This window comes from Acromyrmex echinatior, chromosome 9, assembly GCF_024713525.1.
Source record: "Acromyrmex echinatior isolate Ae372 chromosome 9, ASM2471352v2, whole genome shotgun sequence".
Taxonomy (NCBI): domain Eukaryota; kingdom Metazoa; phylum Arthropoda; class Insecta; order Hymenoptera; family Formicidae; genus Acromyrmex; species Acromyrmex echinatior.
The window spans coordinates 10,159,440-10,178,430 of NC_141860.1; the positions used below are offsets into that span (position 1 = coordinate 10,159,440).

Here is an 18,991-nt window from a genome sequence, read left to right on the forward strand (position 1 = left end):
GGGTTTCGAAGCGGAGACCGTCGTGGCTTCTCCTCGTGTTGGGAAGGCGACGAAACGGGCTGTAGAGTAATTAACACGACATCGTCGCCGGAGCACGCGATTCACCCAACTCCCATACTTGTACGCCAAGGCGACCTTGCGCGATGCGTAAGTGCCTCCTCGATACACGAGTGTGCGTATACGTACACGGTATATCGCTTACAATGCGACGTGCACGTTACAATGCAGTGGAATTTCGCCGTAATCGAGAGAGCAACCAACCGGAAGTACACGTGGAATGGTTTCGATGCGCGGCGCTATCGTGTCCCGTTTGTTTTCATTCACATTCGCGTTTACGTGCCGAACGGAAACGGCCGAAAAGTTCGGCCAAGCCTGTAAAACTGTTTCGACGTGATCGACGCGAGCGTCATGCATCGTTTCCAAATAATGCTGCAGTTGTATTAACGGCGAGACACACAATCTTGCCTAATGCAATTTTCTAGTCGATCGATGAGTATGACGCGAGAATTGAATCACAGTTTGCAATTACGGCCAGTATTGTTCGACAGTTCGATTTATGGAACGACTGGCTTGTCGAAGGGCACAAAATTCATTCAAATATTTTTGTTAATTCTTAAATAATATTTTATAATTAATATTTCGTACGTTAATTTTGTTTTTCATTCTTTATTTTCTGATTCTGTACACCAAGAAATGTCTTCTTTTTTTTTTTATAAATCAAATGATGTTTTTTTTCCGATTTATTAAATGCTAGTTTTATAATTTTTATTATGACAGTTGCACCATTTTGATAACGAGAGGATTTTTCAAAAAAATCACGTTACTTTTTTTTTAGAGTTAAAAACAGGAATTTGCTTTAATTTGACAGAGGTGAAAAATTCAGTGAAAGCAATGGTCCTGATGAAATGGATGCTGGATAAACTAGCTTAGGAATAATGGCAGGACGCTGCGGAATAATTTAACGCGATGCCGTACTGGCGAACAATTCACTTGTGTAACTTGTTAACCCCATAAAATGCATATGTAACCAACGTAACATAACCGGTATCTAACTTGTCGCGGCACACGTCGCGTTAATGCAAATTTTCCGCATATCAATCCGCAAGTAGCAACGGTCACTGTCGCAGTTTTCTCTGCATGTTTCTCGTAGTTACTTGTAGATTAAACAAAACAACTCTGGGTGAATTAATTTTAAATAAATATCTGAAATTATGCACATGCAATTAAACGATCAGAACGTAGAATTATATTTTTATGCTGGAAGTGAACTGGAACAACAATCTTTTTTCTTGTTGCATTTTATAAAAAAAAAAAACATTTCGTATGATTTGCTCTAATATATTTTTGAAAAGAATATATTTTATCGTTCTTCTGTAACATTTTTTCAAATCATTTTTTTTAATCATAAATTAAGTCAATTGTTAGAAACAATTTAGTGATGTAGAGTGATTATTATTTCTTTGTAGACATGTTAAAGACTAATTCTAAATCAGCATAAAGCGTAGTTGAAATTTTCAATAATTTCTGCAGTCTAGCGTTTGATATACATTAATACAATATATAACAACGAAGAGATAGCGACTCGGCAAACGACCAAAGTGGAATTACCGCTGGCTGGTGTTTGGGTGCGAGAACGTACCGACTCCTAATTAACACGACATAGCTGTTACGCCCACTCGATCTGTACGACACGAGGACACGTTGTAAAATCCGTATCGCCGCGCCTCGCTATAGTACAGTGTAGTATAGGAAGGATAACGTAGTTAGCAACCAGCTCTTGTCGATAAAAATAGATCCCTAATTGGGACTGCTAATTCAATCTCGGGACTGCCAGTCATATTACATTCGATTTGATGGGTTCGAGAATCGATGCACCTCGATCAGTCATGGAAACCTTCATGACCGGGAGTTAAATTATCGTGATTCCGAAAAATAGTTTCGCCGAAATAAATTTCGTTGAAAATTTCTGCGAGCCAATTTCGACTTCGCTTGATATCGAAGAGAATCTATTTAGTAATTTCTTAATATCATTATATATGCATTTCATATATAAGCATTTCATATATAATATTAACGACGATTTGAAATAATTCAAGGACAGTAATATTATGTAATATTTACAAAATTATTGCGTATAAATAGGAAATAACATATTATTAATTACTTACTAAATTAAAAAAACATTTTTATATAGTTGTAACGTTATCTTTCTAATTTCATTTATAATATCACTATAATTAATGATAAATTCATTATACTCATTAATATAAAGTAAAGAAATTTAATTTTCATGATAATATATTTTCTCATCAAATTAAGTCGTTTTAATTTATACTTTTATCAATTTAATTAAAGAATAATGTAAAGTATAATATATTTTGCCGATAATCGTCTTCTCGTAGAAACAAAACGAGTTGATTAAAACGATTCTTTACAAACGCAGTTTGTAAAGTCATAAGACACACCATCGCACCGCTGAACGTTATAACGTTTATAACGAAAACGAATATATCCTAACTTTTTTTTATATTCATTCCATTTTTACAATGGACTACATTTAGCCGCGCGCTTTGCGAGCACCGTACACTTTTAGCTACCGATTTCCCAGGTCATCTCACCGTCGAGCCCTTCCGGCCTTCCGGCCTTCCGGCACGCAGCGGTGAGATAGTCGCGCGGGCATAATAAATTTCGCGCGAAGCATAATGGAACGGTGCACTAAGTCGCGATATCGGGCTTGCGGTTAACGACGTAAAAATAGAAACGAACTGCAAGTCCGGCGGAAAGCTTTCGCAAAAGGAGCAACGACGTCGCCGCGCCCTCGTAAAGCGGCTAGATATGCGAGGAACCACTAACTTAATGATTTATGTCGCGCATGCAACGTCGCCCACCATTCCGAATCTTATGTTATACGACCGCGCCGCGTCGCGTTACATGTACATACGTACACATTATACATACGTATATATACATATATTATGGTATATATATGTATATACATACATCCCCGCGCGCCGCACGGATTATCCCCCGCTGACCTAACTGAAACTTATCGTTGCCGTGCGATAAGAAGGGAGCGGCCAACTTCGCGTTAGCTAACCCATCTACCCGCGAACTTTACCGGAAGATCGTCGCCGAGTTCCAGCTGTTACCTACCGGAAAATACGACGTTGGTACACGCCGGGGAGCGGAGGTTGGAACCTGACGAAAGGAATATCAGGGTTGTTCCTACACACACGTACACACACACACACACGGACGCGCCTCGTCTGTGTTCCGAAAATTTTTCTTATAAATACAATCGTGTAGCAAACATCGACGGACACCAGTCGGAGAGAAACTCTGCGCTGCGATCTAAAAAGGATTTAGAGTTACGAGAGGATAGAACTTGAACGTGAAGAGAAACTTCAACCGATGCGCACGCGGTTGTCTTTTTGCCGATCACATCGACAGGAGAGAACTTTTGTGAAGTTAATTGCCGGCCACGCTGTCGGCCGCGGGCAGGACCGACGATAAACTCTTGCGGATCGTCGTGCAAAGTTTCCGCGTGAGGGGAATCGCATAACAGCGCGCCACGTTTCCCGATAGTGGAGGTTGTTACGCGATAAACGGCACCACTCCTAATGGAAGTCCCACATTGGCGGCCTTTGATGTACCGCTTACGATGTGTCCAATGTATGTGGCACACATGTCCACGTGTGGAAACTGCGAACTTAATTTTCCTCACGGGCCTAACGCGATTAACCACGTGTACGTCCGTCGTCGTCGTGTCGAATTCAATTGTCGAGAATCATGGCGCGCAGGTCTCCCTTTTGTGCTGGAATGTTCTCGCTGGATTTCGTTTTAACAGCCATCGAGATCGAGCAAACTTTATTTGTACTTCCGAATTGACGTTATTAAAACAGACCGAATTGTTTGCGAGTTTTGCCAGCCTAAGCTTGAATAGATATATCAAAGTAGCGCAATCCTTTCATTTGAGCCGAAATACCGACAACTTTCCTGTTGACTATATTTCGACCGTCATTTTCGACCTAATTGTCTGTATCTATTAGTCCAATAAGCGCTTAGTATTATTGGTATATGATGTAGTTAGTAAGTTCGAAATGGGGAATCTTTGCGCTTACTTTGATATATCTAGAGCTTTATAACAACGACCCGAATTGTTGAACGGGTGCGCAAGATATACCGAGATATACCGAGGGTATTCCAGACTTCGTATAACATCCGTTAATAGCAGGTTTCTGAGATCATTTTGAGACAAAAATCTTAATACTAAAACTTTTCAAGCATTAATTCTATTCTTTTCTATTCTCCTAAACACTTTCATTACGATGTGCCATACCAGGGCGCGCAAATTTCGAGCAGTTCAATATGGCTAATTTTAAACTACTTTTTCACTTAAAAACTATTGTAGCCTCGACGTTTCGATAATAAGATTTTCGTCTCGAAATAACCTTAGGAATCTGCTATTAACCGATGTCATGCGAAGTCTGGGACACCCTGTATATCGCTTCAAGATGCTTGCAACGATCAGATCTTTATCGAAGGATAACTTGCAACCGTGAAATCTGTTGCAGAGATCATCGGCGCTTTCAACGAGCGATTCGTCCCGGTAAATGACGACCCGCAGCCCACGATGAGGAGCGAAGCTCGAGAAATGAAGTTCGACGGTGAGTACCTTGTTCGTTCTGCTTGCACTTTATCGTCGCTTCGTCTCGGGCGTTTTGCCTTGCATTACGACTGACGAGATGCGGCAATAGCGGTCTAACATAATCAGATATCCCGAAAGCAGCCGGCAGCTAGCGGACCATCGCGAATTTAATTACCGGTTTCTCGTCCTGCGGGGGTCCGAGAAAACTTCTCTTTCTTTTTCGATGCGAGAGAGAAGACGTTAATTCCATTTCCGTCGAAACAACGGCTGCACACCGCAGCGCTATAACCTCGACCCGCATTTCCGCTCTATTCATCTGGCCTCTTTCGCGCAACCCTCATCCTCTACCGCCTCCGGGTGCTTCCAATTCGCGCTTCGTTATTCACGAGCCCGGCGGTGCGGGAGTCCTCGGTGCACTTTTTCCTTCATATCCCCATCCGTAAATAAATAATGGAGCGGCGGATTGCAAATATCTGTTCGACTGTCGGATGTGAATTATTGCTGGAATTTGCATCGTAAACTCGGTTATCCCGCCGACTTTCGCGCGCGCAACGCCTCTCGAAACACCCTGGAATCGCTCAAATAGAGGAGCGAATTTCGGACGGAGAAGAAAACGAGGGAAACGCGAACGAAATTTCCAGGGCGTGCCTTATATTTCTCTGTCAACGACAGAGAAATCTTAGCGCAAGAAGATAACACGAAGACGCTGCCTGTGATTCTTGAATCTAAAACAAAATGTGGAGAAGTGATAAATCCTACAAGTATTAGTTGTAAATCGCAGAACTCCGAATGGTCCTGGGAATACGGTGCCGAGGGCGATGCATGTAGGCTAAGCCGATTGGGAATTAAGCGAAGTTACATTGCGTCCCTCGCCGCGCAAGAATTAGGTTGAATATCCAATTCGCGGCCGAGTAGACGGCTCACCTGTGTGATTTGGATTATGAGAATCTTCTTAAAGCTCTGAATAGCCAGTTTTGCGCTGTACATTCGAGTTACGCGCGTGCGCTCGGAGGTAAATAAGGATGGAGAAACAGTAGGGAAAAAAAGGGTATGAGGAATGATAGGATGAATTTCCTCTTCCTTCCCGTTATTCTCGGCACAGTGCCTCCTTTCTATCTTGGGACAGTTGTCGTATAACGATTCACAAGCGTTTCTTATCAAAGCGAAAGTTTGCTCGTTAAGCTCAATCGAAGTCACGGAATCAGACCCCAGCGCTTTTTACCGACAAAAATTCCTTGTGTGTTGAATGTTTCCGGTCTAGTGAAGATACCTTTTATTTATGTGTTTCTTTGATCAATTTGAAATCAAACGTTTTCTCAGCGAAAACATCGAAGGAAATTCATTCTCCGCCGCAAGTTATTAATTTTTAATATCAAGTATCTCTTTGTAAACTATCTCTTAAATTACAAATACGTGTTAAAAACCGTTTGAGGTTAAAAGAAGATAAATGTTTTACTATCTATCGTGTCTCTGAGAAGTTTTCTGTTTCCAATTATTTATTTCGAAATACTTTTAGGTCTTGTAATTTTTCAATACATTTATGGTAACGTCTAATTTTTAATTATGATTTTTAATATATTACATAATTTATTTTAAAAGATTTTTAATATTGTTTACACAATTTGTTTACACGTATATATACATATGTATATACAAAAAATATGAAGAGTCATTAATAAAAACGTAGTAATAAAAATTTATATAAATCGCTCGATCAAACCCGAAAAGCATTTTACATGTTTTTTTTTAAATCGTACTGAAATGGCTAAACTTAATAACAACTATTGTCTCAAAATTAGAATAATATTATATTTTGTTGCAAATCTAATCACTTACCATACAAATAGAGCGACATATGTGTGATGATTACTAAGCAAACTTACCTGAAAAAAGAAACAAAAGTAATAGATAAATAAATATAAGTAAATATGTCAACTTGGCTTAGATATTAATAAAATCTACTCGAAAGAGGAGAATAATGACTTATTATCCTCTAATTTAATTTATGAGACAAGCTATTTGTTTCCAATCTCTTGCAATTTGAATTTTCGATCTTTGTAAGGACAAATCAATTTTGAAATAATATAATATTTTGTGGATAAAAAAAACTAAAGGATAGATGTAGGAGCGTATTTTTATCAATTTTTTTTATATACATTGAAGAAGGTGAATCTGAGTGCAGATTGCGACAAAATGTAATATTTCGTAATTCTCAATGTAAATGGACTTGAGAAACTGTCTGCATTACAGCAGTCGCACTGTATTTTTATTAATGTCGTGAAATTCGCGAGCACCTGCAACGCGGTTAATACGACCGGTTAGTTTATATTCTTCCTTTTTTTGTCAGAAACGTCTCGCGTGATATGTTAACCCTTTGTAGCTGGATTACACTCTTCTGCTACACATCCAACAGTCAGCTTGAGATTAATTTTTGTGTACGCTTGCTGGCCATATACGAATAGTGAAAGAAGATCAGAAGCCAGTCAGAGAGAAGACTCAGAAGACAATACTTTTCAAGTCAATATTCGTTCTGCAGTGAATGAATCATTTTTCGATTAAAAGTCTATTCAACATAATGTTGGACACGATTTAAATTGAATGTGAAGACTCCCGTAGGGAGACCGAAATTAAATATGCGAACAAAGAAATATTTTAGCGGAAATGTAACTTTTTAATCATCGTACTCTGGTCTAATTATGAAGCAAAACTTTGACTAACTTATTTATTTTAATTACTTTACTTCCTTGAAGACAGAAGTTCCGTGCGATTTCTCGAAAATTATGGCACTTTTCCCATCAATTTCTCTTAAACATGTTTTTTAAAAAAGACGTTTACCGTTTCACGTTAACACGTTTTGGCGTTATCGATTCGTAAAGTTGAAGAAATCACATACGATCGAAATATTATATAAACGCAAGGCAAATTTACGTCTATATATGTATATAGACACTTATATATACATATAGAGTATATATAGGAAGACCTTTAGATATTACAAAACGCGCATTTGGAATATTTGTGCATATTCCGTCAACCATATATGCGACATAACAACATGGTTTGCGCAACTCAAGAAGATTCTTTCACCGTGCGGAAAGGTAGCGACGTTCTTTTGTAGTTCATGTATTTTTATGTTCGCTCGTCATAAACCCGCAAGCTTGGTCATGCTCCAGAAAAGAACCTTTGCCTCGCGAGGGAAAAGTTGCGCTAACGAAATGGTTTAGCGCAACCGCAATAATTAAAAGCACGCAATTTTCTAACAACCGGCATGGTGTACCCATGCAACGACTAGCGTGTTATAGAATTGTTAAAATAATTACGACGGTGCGCGAACACGAACGATATTAACACATCGCGCAGCACTGACGGCTATAGTCATGGTCGGCAGTCGTTTCGCATCTTGAAACGGTGATGTCATGTCGAACTACAGCCATGCGTATCAATGATAATACACAAGTTTTGAACTGGCCTAAAAGTTGTGCATTTATGTGCACAAATATTAATCCTTAAACGCCTTTTCAATATAGCACTTTTTTCAATGCTTTTTCAATGCTTTTTCCATTGAATACAAACTTTTTTTTATAACTAAAGACACATACATTTGTTCGATTATCTATGTTATGTTCCTTAAGGCTAATTTTACAATGTGCTCTTTGTTTCCTGTTTCTTGTTGTTTGTCTCTGTTTATCTCTTACCTTTTTGGCCAATAAGACAAGAGACAAACAGCAAGAAACAGAAAATAAAAAGCGCATTGTAGAATTAACTTTATATCTAGCGTCTCGATTGAAAAAAACATTTTTACAATATAGATATTAATTTTTATAAAAATCATAAATGATCGAATTGTTGGCTATGATATACGCTACTATATTATTTCCGCATTGAGGCGTTTAAGGATTAACACTCTCAAAAATTCGAAAGAAGTTAAAGGCATTTCGCTACATATTGCGAAAAAATATCAAGCGAAATTGAAGACCACAGGGGATAAAAGAATTCAAGTCGCAACGGTGACATCCCCGTGATTATTCGCGACGTTTTTGAATCGCGGAATTTTTTATCAGCTATATCCGCTCTCCAATTTACTTTTCGCAAACAGACGCACAGACGTCCTTTGATGCGAGAAAGAGACGAGTAGCACTGAGCCTGCTGTTGGATTACCTCTACCTGACAAGCCCGTCGCGGCATCCGACCGCGATATTACATTTCCCGCAAAATTCCCCGGTAATACCGGCGCAACGATGTGCAACTTACAATACACAAAATACGTAAAATTGCGTCAGGCGATAGCTTGAAAACCGCTACGCATAAAGAGACATTGGTTTCACCGTAGTTTTTCAATCTATTTAACTGAAGTAATCATATGGCTCGTAAACAAGTGATGAAACATTGGAAATATAGTGCGTTTTGTTTATATAAATTTATGAAATGAAATGGAATACATATACATATCTATATAATAATTCACTCGTACATACTGTATTTCCTTTTAGAAATAAAATTCTAAATGAAACGTAAGTGCATTCTGCTTATATATACAAAGAAATCGTATAAAAGTAGAACTTGTTTCGCACATACACACTCTCGCTCTTTTATCCAATTAGTTCCCTCAATTTATTGTTTCGTGAGAACAGAAAGCAGATCCCGCGTGAAGAGTAGCCGCCGCCAAGAGTCCCCAAACGGCCGAACTTAGATGCAGCTGCAGATGCAGGGCGCATATATGGAACGCGTCGGTGCAGTCGCTTCGAACGTGAAAACTTCTGTTTCCGCAACAAAGGGAGAGAAAGAGACAGGGAGGGGAGAGGAGAGTCAAGACAGAGATAGAAAGGAAGCAGAGAGAGGTACGTTATTTCCATTTAAAGTGGGCTTTACAAACTGGGTTGCAATAAACATAGCTCGACAGTTACCCCTGCTTGCCAACCAGCCAGGTTGCGGCTGGTGCATCAGCTTCTCTCCCCCTCTCTCACCCCTCACCCCCACCCCCACCCCTCTCTCTCTCTCTCTTCCTCATTCACCCTTACCACATGCTGCATTCAACATCGCGTCATCAACTTTCTTTCCCTTTCGGCCTCTTTTCTCGCTGCGGCTCGGTTACAACTTTAATATCAACGCAAAAGAGTAAAGCTCCCGGCGTGAACTTACACATACGCTCACTCACTCACGCACGCACGCATGCACCCACGCCTACACGCGACATCAACACTTGCATCCTGCCACAGCAATGCAATGCAAACGAGAATTTACGTCGGCACATTCGTGTATTGCATCGCAAGACGAAATAATACGGCTGGTCTCGGCACAGTCTCATTAATAACTGAGTTGTCCTTACATTTTTTTCGGAAACAATTTTCCTCTCTTTTAGTCTTAAAAAACGGCATTCTACGATATTATATTGGAGTAAATGTATATATAAACTATTAGCCCTTTCTATTTTTCTGTCAAGCTATTTTACAACAATTTAATTCTACATTTAATCCTACATTACTCGCGTGATTTTTTTCGACGTAATTACTCGCGTGGAGTGTGTCTGACATCTTAACATCATATCTCAATGATTTACAGATTTTACAATTAAATAAAAATTTTGACAATCTTTTATATTGTACATTCTTTAGATAAATTAAAAATTTTTAAATGTAATACCTAATGTATAAATAGCGATTATTATACATTTAGCGAATTTATAAGGCTGAAGTGTTCTGAATATTCCACACGAGTAATGAAGGGTTAATTAATGATATGATTAAGACACATCGGAATCATTTTACATATGACAAAATTTTCAGAATATTATTTGAAACAAAAATATTTTTGAAAGTTTTTAGCACTGGGGAAACGTGTTGAAAGTCTTGAAAGAGTCGTGAAAGATAACTATTATTAAACCAGTTACGGTATGGCCAATGTTATGGCCAATATAGCCAACATTGGTTGGTTTTGTAGTCTTGAAACTTTCAAAAGTTTCGAGACATTCAAAACTTTCGAGAGTTTTCAAGATTATCAAAATAATCGCAATTTTTTAGAATCTTTATATACTCCATAGATGGCGGTATACAATTTCGAACGTGCTCCAATCTGTGAACGAAATAAAATAATTTAATTTTTAAGGTTTAAATTTGGTAACCTTAATTTTTCATTGTGTGGGAGATATTAAAGGACACCAAACAGAAAAAAATCAAACTTAAACTACAAAAATTGAATTCAAATTTTATTTTAGTTCAGAAATGTACCATGTTCGAAACTGTATGTCATTTTGTTCTACGTTCGAAAAATCAAAAAAAATTTCAAATTCTCTTGCTAATAATAGTAATAATCATACTAGTAATAATTAGTTTATTACAGAATCTGTGACAATTTTCTAAGCACATGGGTGGGAAATTCCGGCTCGTGAATTTCTGATACCAGAAGGGCGCTTGTATCCATCCCACGCAGACGCAGATGGAGAAAAAAGACGATTCGTAGCCGACGTGTGCGTCAAATCCTTCATTATTATGACCGTATCGCGATAAAAAGTGAGATGGATAGTATGCTTGCAGTTCGAATGTGTTAAAGGCCGACGGCTGATAATGTTTTTCTCGCACGAGTCTCATCTCTCTCGCACCGAACTTTTCACAGGGCGACTCTCGCGCGGATTTGCATGCTCAGATGTTGCACTCTCTCGTCGTGCGAAAGCTCTCGACGATGTAGCGCGTTATTTTAAGCGCATGTGTGTACCCTAATACAATATGCACTCGTGCATCTTTCATGAAACGTGTGCGACGCGCTTGGCTAGGTTTATTCGACTCGCGTGCACCGTCAAGATGTGTACCACATGAAGCTATATATTCTTAAACTATACTATATATTTATTCATCATTATACTATTTAAATAATATCTACAACATTTTTTTAATTGTGCAAAAGGCTATGTGGAAAGACTGTTTTTGGAAATGGAAAAAGTTCGAAGAGCGATTTTTCGTATAGATTCATATATATATATATATATATATATATATTCATTATATATGTTCATGCGAATCTTTTCTCGTTAATCTGAGGTTGTCAGTCCATCCTAAAATATTTCTGCCAAATATATATTTCACAAGTGTCCCTTAGATAAAATTTAAATCCATTTTTAGAGATACAATTTCCTGCACGTTATAAAACTTTATATATAATACATTGATTCGAATGTATTTATGGAAGTTGTTGACATTTCTATCTGTATGTGCATATCTAATCGTAGCTATTAACCAAGATAAATATTTTTTATTTCTACGCGATTATTATGCAGAAAAGAATAACCATGCAGTATTTCGACATTATACATTCATCTATATTTATTCAACTCGTCTTTGCGCGATACTGGCCAGATAAATAGATATTTAACATTTGACACGGTTTATTCGCGAAAATGCACGAAAATTCATGATCGCAGGGCTTCAAGTCTTATTTACGTCCATCCACGAATGTATTCTTGCATTCTCTCTCCATCTTGGACATGTGCATCTTGTCATTTGTCCTCGCTTAATTTAATCGCTTTCTCTGTGGCTACGCAGCGACTGTACAATGTATCTCGGCTATAAAAGTAACATCGATCTCGGTGGAACCAACCGTCTCTCGGCGATTTACATTTCGTGACCTGTGCATAGACGCAATAATTCACAGGCAGTAAGATGCGCGACATCCGGCGCTCTGTAACGCTTAAGTTACGATTCCTTCTCTCTATCTCGTACAAGTCAGTGTCCAGACAATCCGAAGGTTGCCAGATACGTGGCGTCCACATAACTGTATTGTCTCAACAGCTGGTACAACAGGGGAAGAGAATAGGCGATGAAATGGACGACTTTCACGCGAGACGACTGACAATATTGCAGTACTTATACGAAGTTGCATGATCTGCATTCTCTTTAGATCTTTTCCTTTTGATACCGAAAATGGCAAATGACATGGAAAATAGCAAGGATATAGTAAATTACAGGATATTTTGATATCTTTGTGTGATTAAATTGATATCGAAACTTCTTAATCAATTCGCTATTAAAAGCTGCAGCAAAACGTGAAACATCTCGCATATTTGCCACTAAATATGTTTCGATAAATTACATCTTAAGTTTATTTAACTTGAAATTAAGTGAGAGTTAAGGATCCGTTAATTAAGTATAATTACTGAAGAATAAAGTTGCATCAGTCAGTATTGCAATATTGCAGTTTGCATGTCTCTTTATTGCGAATAGCAATAATTTAATATTGATCTATAGTTAATTTATTGAAAAAGTATTTACAATAAAAATTATAACATTAATTAGATGCACCGAGGCAAAAAAATAACGTATGTGTAATTTGATTCCAAACGGAAAAATATAGCAACGAAAAAAAGGAATTGTGGCGTGTGAACGAGTTATTTCCTTTTTTTTTTTCACGATGAAAAATTTGATTCGACGATTTGTATCGCTGTGGTCTTTTTTTATGATTGCATCCACCGGCATTTAAGAAACATATCACGGAAAAGCCCTTACTTTCTACGCGTTCCATGAATTCGCCAAGTGGAAGAGCAAAATTCTCACCACCGGCGAAAAGAGAAATGAGAGAACCAGGATGGTCCTAATTTATATGGCATTAAATAAAAAAAAGCGCGCGCACAGACACGTGTCTGAGTTTACACGGAATGTACGTACCGTAATAGCAGTATTTTCGGTGAACGCAACTGTGATCATTTTTTTTCAGCACACTTTAATTAGAAGAGAAATATCGTTACGTGTCGATGCACAAGTTCTGTATAATAAATACGCGCGGTATAATGCATCATTTTTAATTGAATCCGCGGTATTTAAACGGCGGACTTTTAATTTGATCACGCGCACGCGATGCCGCGCGGAGTCACATCGGTGCGCCATAAATCTCCCTTACATCCGACGCATAAGTAATGCCGTAGCTATCGTATTATGTAATTATCCACCCCCGCGAGCTAGCTTTATCGTAGCTCTGCCCGTAACGTCCGATTACATTTTAACGTGCGAGAGCCTTCCAATCGTAGTGCAATTTTTCAGCGGAAAGTCGCGGGGGAGAAACTTTGCGCGTCGATGCTCGGAAAAAGGGGGAAGAGAGATGCGAGAGAATCGCGCAGGCAATCCCCACTGGAAATTTTAATACTTGAAAAGCACCGACACTTCTACCGTAAACTACCGGCCAGTCTAGCGTGAAACTTGAATAGCGAACGATTGACACTACGCCCCGGGACGAAGTGTGCCGTAAAAAGGGGCTTGAATACGCTCGGAAATGCGTCTTCTTACACTTGAAGTTTGGTGGACGGGTGAACGAGTGTCCGAGTACTTGACCGGCGGGCTTGCAGGCTTCTTTCTGGAGTAAACTTTTAAGTATCGCCCACAGGGGTGACGTACTAAGGCGTTTGCAGAGCATCCACCGGAACTTTACGACTCAGGACCTTCGATCTCAGAATGGATGCAGATCGTATGGTATATAAATTCTAGAGCTATGTAGGTGACACAATTCTGAATTGCATGTAGATACTAATCAAATCGCTATAATTCAGTTTATAGTTCAAGTAATTCAAATAATTTCTGTTAACTCTTGGTTACGACTTGTGCTGGAATTGAATAACTCGGTTATAGAATGCGATTGAAAAACGCAAACATTATTTAACGAAACAAACTCGGAATATGAACATTTCTATAACACAAAGAATCACTGTGGCTGTTTGTTCTAAAAGATTGTTTAGAAGCAAATCTCTATAGTGACATTTCATTAAAAAAAAATCGATTATTAGGAAATTTACACAGTAGAAAGTAACACGTTACTTATAATATCGTTATGTTTTTTTTTTTGAAATAACGATTTGTCATAATAATTTTACAATTTATCATAACGGTTACGCCAAGATTGGAAAAACACGTAATGATAACAGGTACTTTTAAAAAGTACTTATTATCATTACGTGTTATTCATTTAAAAAAGTAACGAGTTACTTTTCAAAAGTGATGACTCTTTCTCATCTTAGCGCTATCATTATCGTTATGGAAAATTGTAAAGTCATTATCAAATCGTTATCATAAAAAAATAACAGCACAACGGTGTTAAAACTAACGCGTTACTTCCTGTACCTGGAAGTCTATAGTTATGCATAATAGCCAGAGGGTTAATATAAATAAAATGTGAGAAAAAAGTCAAGCAAAATAAATAATAGAATAATACGTATACCGTGCACTATATATTCAGATAACATCTAAATAACATACGCAAGTATATCAACAACAGTAGTTTATTCCCTGACTAATAACCCCATAAAACTATCAGGAATAACGGAGCTGTTTTCGGATATAAATTCATGGCTCTTTCGATACGCGAGGCTCGGTATCGCACGCGAGATTCGTTGCGTTCCCTCTGGGACGCATCCTGTTGTACACTGGGTGACCTGTACAGCGGCGATAAAACGTTGGCGATTATTACGAACTCTCTGCACGCGCGGGTTATAATTCAAACGTACGTGCGAGCGCGACGGAGTATTGCGCGGGCGGGACTCGAACGAGCTACGAAAAGCTATCAAAGCGATTCCGAGACACTTTGTTCGAAATGTGGTCCATGAGAAAGAAAAACGTGGTCGATACACGGCTGATTTCCAGGTTCGCGCCCTCGCTCAGTTTTGCAAGAGAGAGTTCGAAGCCGAGTCGCGATACACACGGGGGTGAGCCGCGACCCGTAAAATCGCACGTTTCCGCGCAAATGCGCGCCGGATATTTTTGTTTCATCGCCAGGTAGAAAAGGCGCAAGGAGCACGAAGAGAAACACGACGGGCTATCGATTGCGAGAGTTTTCGTTATTTTCAGAGACCTCAATGAGTCTCAGATCTGAAGATATATGTTTATAAATGTTAACCTGACAATTATTTGTCAATTTATGTCCTTATTAGTGAAACCAAATTTAGCCTGAAAGTGCTCGATTTTCTGTATTTTATAACCTTTTCCTAAACAAAAAGATTAAAAAGATAAACATTTTTCACATATTTTTGCTTTTGAGAGACATAACAGATGTAATTTTCATCTTTTTAGATAAGAATCACAATTGTGAACGTATGCATATATTTTTGTTGATAAATATCGAAAAGCAATCTAGAGGTCGGATTTAATCTTTCAATTTGAATCTTTTTTGATTAGTCTAAGTTTTTTTTACTGTTCTAGACTTTTAAAAATATGGAAAAAATCAAGATTATCTTCCAACATCTCTATTATATTTCCAAATAGTTATTTAACTCAAAAGTTGAAATCTCTATTTATTATATAAAAATCTTTATTATATAAACATTGAAATTTAAGCAAAAATAAGAAAGAAATGACGAATTTGACGAGTAAAATTTTGCCTATGTCAAAAAATTCAGATTGCAAATGAAAGGTTGTTAGCTTTCGGAAGATTTTTTCAGGTCCATTGATCTTGTCGCTTCGCTCATCTCAATAGAGGGAGAGTGCTTTGAGAAGCACATCTTGCAATCCGGAAAACTGCACTTTCTGGCTGTTTTTATTTACTTTTTATCCTTCACATGCGGAACTTTTGTACATGCATGCGCGAACGGACCGCAATGTCATTCGAAGAATAGAAGAAGTTGTGCACGATTGTTCCAGGAAAACTGGATTTTAGAAAAATCTCACGCAAAGAAAAGAACGTTATGGTAGAGCGTATAGAAGTACATTTATTCTCTCAAAAATAGATATTTTAGTATTTTAGAAAAATCAAATGTTTGCACTGAAATTCATAAAGCAAGAAAACCGCTAAAACTAATGTACACTTTTGCCGTAGAAATAATTAAAATATTTTACAAACAACATCCATTATGTTATCAAAATTATTCAACTTGATTTAATAATAATATTTAACTTAAAAATAATTATTTTTTATCTTATATTTAATTCATGCAAAAATGTGCTTTTATGAAATATGTTGTATCCAATACTTTTTATTAGGGTGCATTATGTATCATATATAATTATATTAGGTTTATATTATGTTTATATTCTTGTCTCTCATATCTTTGTCTGCATTCGAACACTCTGCTCACTCTGTTTTCTTCACTCGCACAATGCTTTGTGATATCTCTTTGTATGTTTGTCTACACTTTGGATAATTCCGCGCTTTGCTTCGCCTGAATATAAACGATTCCCATTCTGGAGAAGAGACTAACAATTGTCGAAAGTAACTCGTCACCGGGCGCACGGTAACTATTTACCATCATCACAAAAGAAAACCATCCTGCGGGAATCGCAATACACATTAAGCGGTTACCGTGGCATATTTCATTGCGAAATTAACCTCGCGGTGATATCTCGTTGCTTTGACGAAGGGGGGAAAAAGCCTGGACGAGCGTATCTGCTTTAATAAAAATGGAGCAGAATCATGTAGTACCAAATGGACTTGTAAGTACCTTTTCGTCGAAAATACCGTCAGTATATTTTTGCCGGTTTTTACTATCGTAAACAGACCGTTACATTTTTCGTCTATGAAAATTATTTATCAAACTTTGCTCGTTTGCTGCCCCGTAATTATCGGAATATACAAAAAAGTATGCAATGTATCGGACTGCTCTCTTCCAAGTAGACCGCTATTTGCGATATAGTTACAATAGCGGCCGTACAATAACGGGAGTGGGGGTATCAGCGTAATGCAAGAGAAACTAGATAGCGATAAAATACGGCCAACGGAAGCTGCAGAGTATTCTTCGTGGTTCTGCAAATATTTCCTCCCTGAAAATTTCTCGCTCCCTGTTCTCTCCTTCTCTTTGCTCTTTCTCTCTATTTCTTTCCCTCTCTCCTCATTTGCCGTTTCTTCTTCTCTCTTTTCTTGATCGAATCGGTATAACAAAAAAAAAAAAAAAAAAAAAAAACCAGAAAAACGATACGGAAGAAGGAACCAAGGACCGATATCGATATGCCGCAGATGCCACAGCACTTTTTACCCACCTTTTTCTGATATTAACCGATTAAACATTTACCGTGGATTTTAAAAGGCCGCGGAAAGATAGCCGCTACCGCCGTCGCTGCCACACATTTTCCCCTTTCGCTCTCTCAGTTTACCCCGATGCCTTTTTTCATGTAATAACTTCATAAGCAAGACGAGAAAGTCGAGAAACGACCCGATGAGACGACTTAATTAAAAAAACACGGGACTGCCGGGCGCAGATTACAGACCGAAATAGATTCGCATATTAAAATATAAGCCGTTTATGCGAATGCTTTTTAATTCCCGCTCATAGCAGCACATTCTCGCGGGAATGCTGCGATGTTAATTAGCCCTAATGAAGCGAACCTAATTGCCCTGCATCGAGTCGCTATCGTTCTCTCTTGTCTACCCCATTTTCCGTATTACGTTAAATTATGTTCGAAAAGGGTTTCATGAGAAATAAATGTGTCACATAAACTCATACGTACGAATTTATAATAATTTACTTTTAATATTTAATTAAATCATACTGTTTATGGAATGCATTTTTTTTAACATACCGTTCTTCGATTAATAATAATATTTGAATTCATTGGAAAAACTAGTTCAAACTACGTACATTAATAATTATTAGTTCACAAAGAGTATTGATTTTTCATCGCACGTTATACGGAGGCATGTTTGTTGTAAAGCGGCGATAAAAATTAATCGCACGATTTTTACAAACACGACGGCCAGAACAAAATGTTAGATAATTTTTAATACGTAGCGTAAATTGCCATACAGTGAGCGCCCGGAAGTCCTGTAAGTTGATAATAGCCCTGAGAACAATAGCCTTTTGTGTCACGAGCAAATCCTCTTATTAAAAGCCACGCTTGCGCTACAAGAGTCGAGGAACAAGATAGTAACAAACGCTCCGGCTAGTGCTCCAGACGTAGAAAGTAAACGTTTGCAAGGCAAGGCTGGTTATATGCGGTAGACATACAATAATTAACTGGAGATGTTTAACGCTTTTCTGACGTAGATAGACAGCTAAAGAGATGAATCATCTGTTTTATCACATCTATATCGTAAATCTTCCTTTAAAGTCTTTCAATTTTCAGAAGAATTACACTTCCTCTTTTTCCTTTCAATTTCGATAAAAGCTGCACACACGTTCTCTCATCTATCTAACGATATATTAACTTTTTTCAAGGATTTAGGATTTTTAATTAAACAAAAACGTGCAACTTTACAACAGTAACGTTATCTTCCTGCTATCTCTACTTCCAATATTAATTCTAAGAATATCCAGCGGAGTCCGACCTTGGGTGGACTGGTTAAAGAACTGTTACTTCCGGCAGCTCCGCAAGTCTGGCACTTCCGCGACTTGTGGAAGAGTATGAGTTGAAAAAATAAAATTCGCGGTGTAATCTCCGCTTTCGT

At 38.0% G+C, this 18,991-nt stretch overlaps 1 protein-coding gene and 1 long non-coding RNA gene across 7 annotated transcripts in view; one reads left to right on the plus strand and one right to left on the minus strand.

Annotated features, from left to right (window-relative positions):
• Positions 1–18,991, plus strand: part of LOC105153401 (uncharacterized) — a 150,100-nt gene that overhangs the window by 90,510 nt on the left and 40,599 nt on the right. For 2 of the 4 annotated variants that reach the window (XR_015546223.1, XR_847095.2), the window contains exons 4-5: positions 4,575–4,667; positions 9,280–9,486. This is a non-coding gene — a long non-coding RNA (uncharacterized LOC105153401). Of the gene's footprint in view, positions 1–4,574; positions 4,668–6,537; positions 9,487–18,991 lie in introns of those variants that run through there. The other 2 variants (XR_015546225.1, XR_015546224.1) reach the window with 2 other exon arrangements.
• Positions 1–18,991, minus strand: part of Tsp26A (Tetraspanin 26A) — a 113,644-nt gene that overhangs the window by 57,481 nt on the left and 37,172 nt on the right. The window lies entirely within an intron of this gene.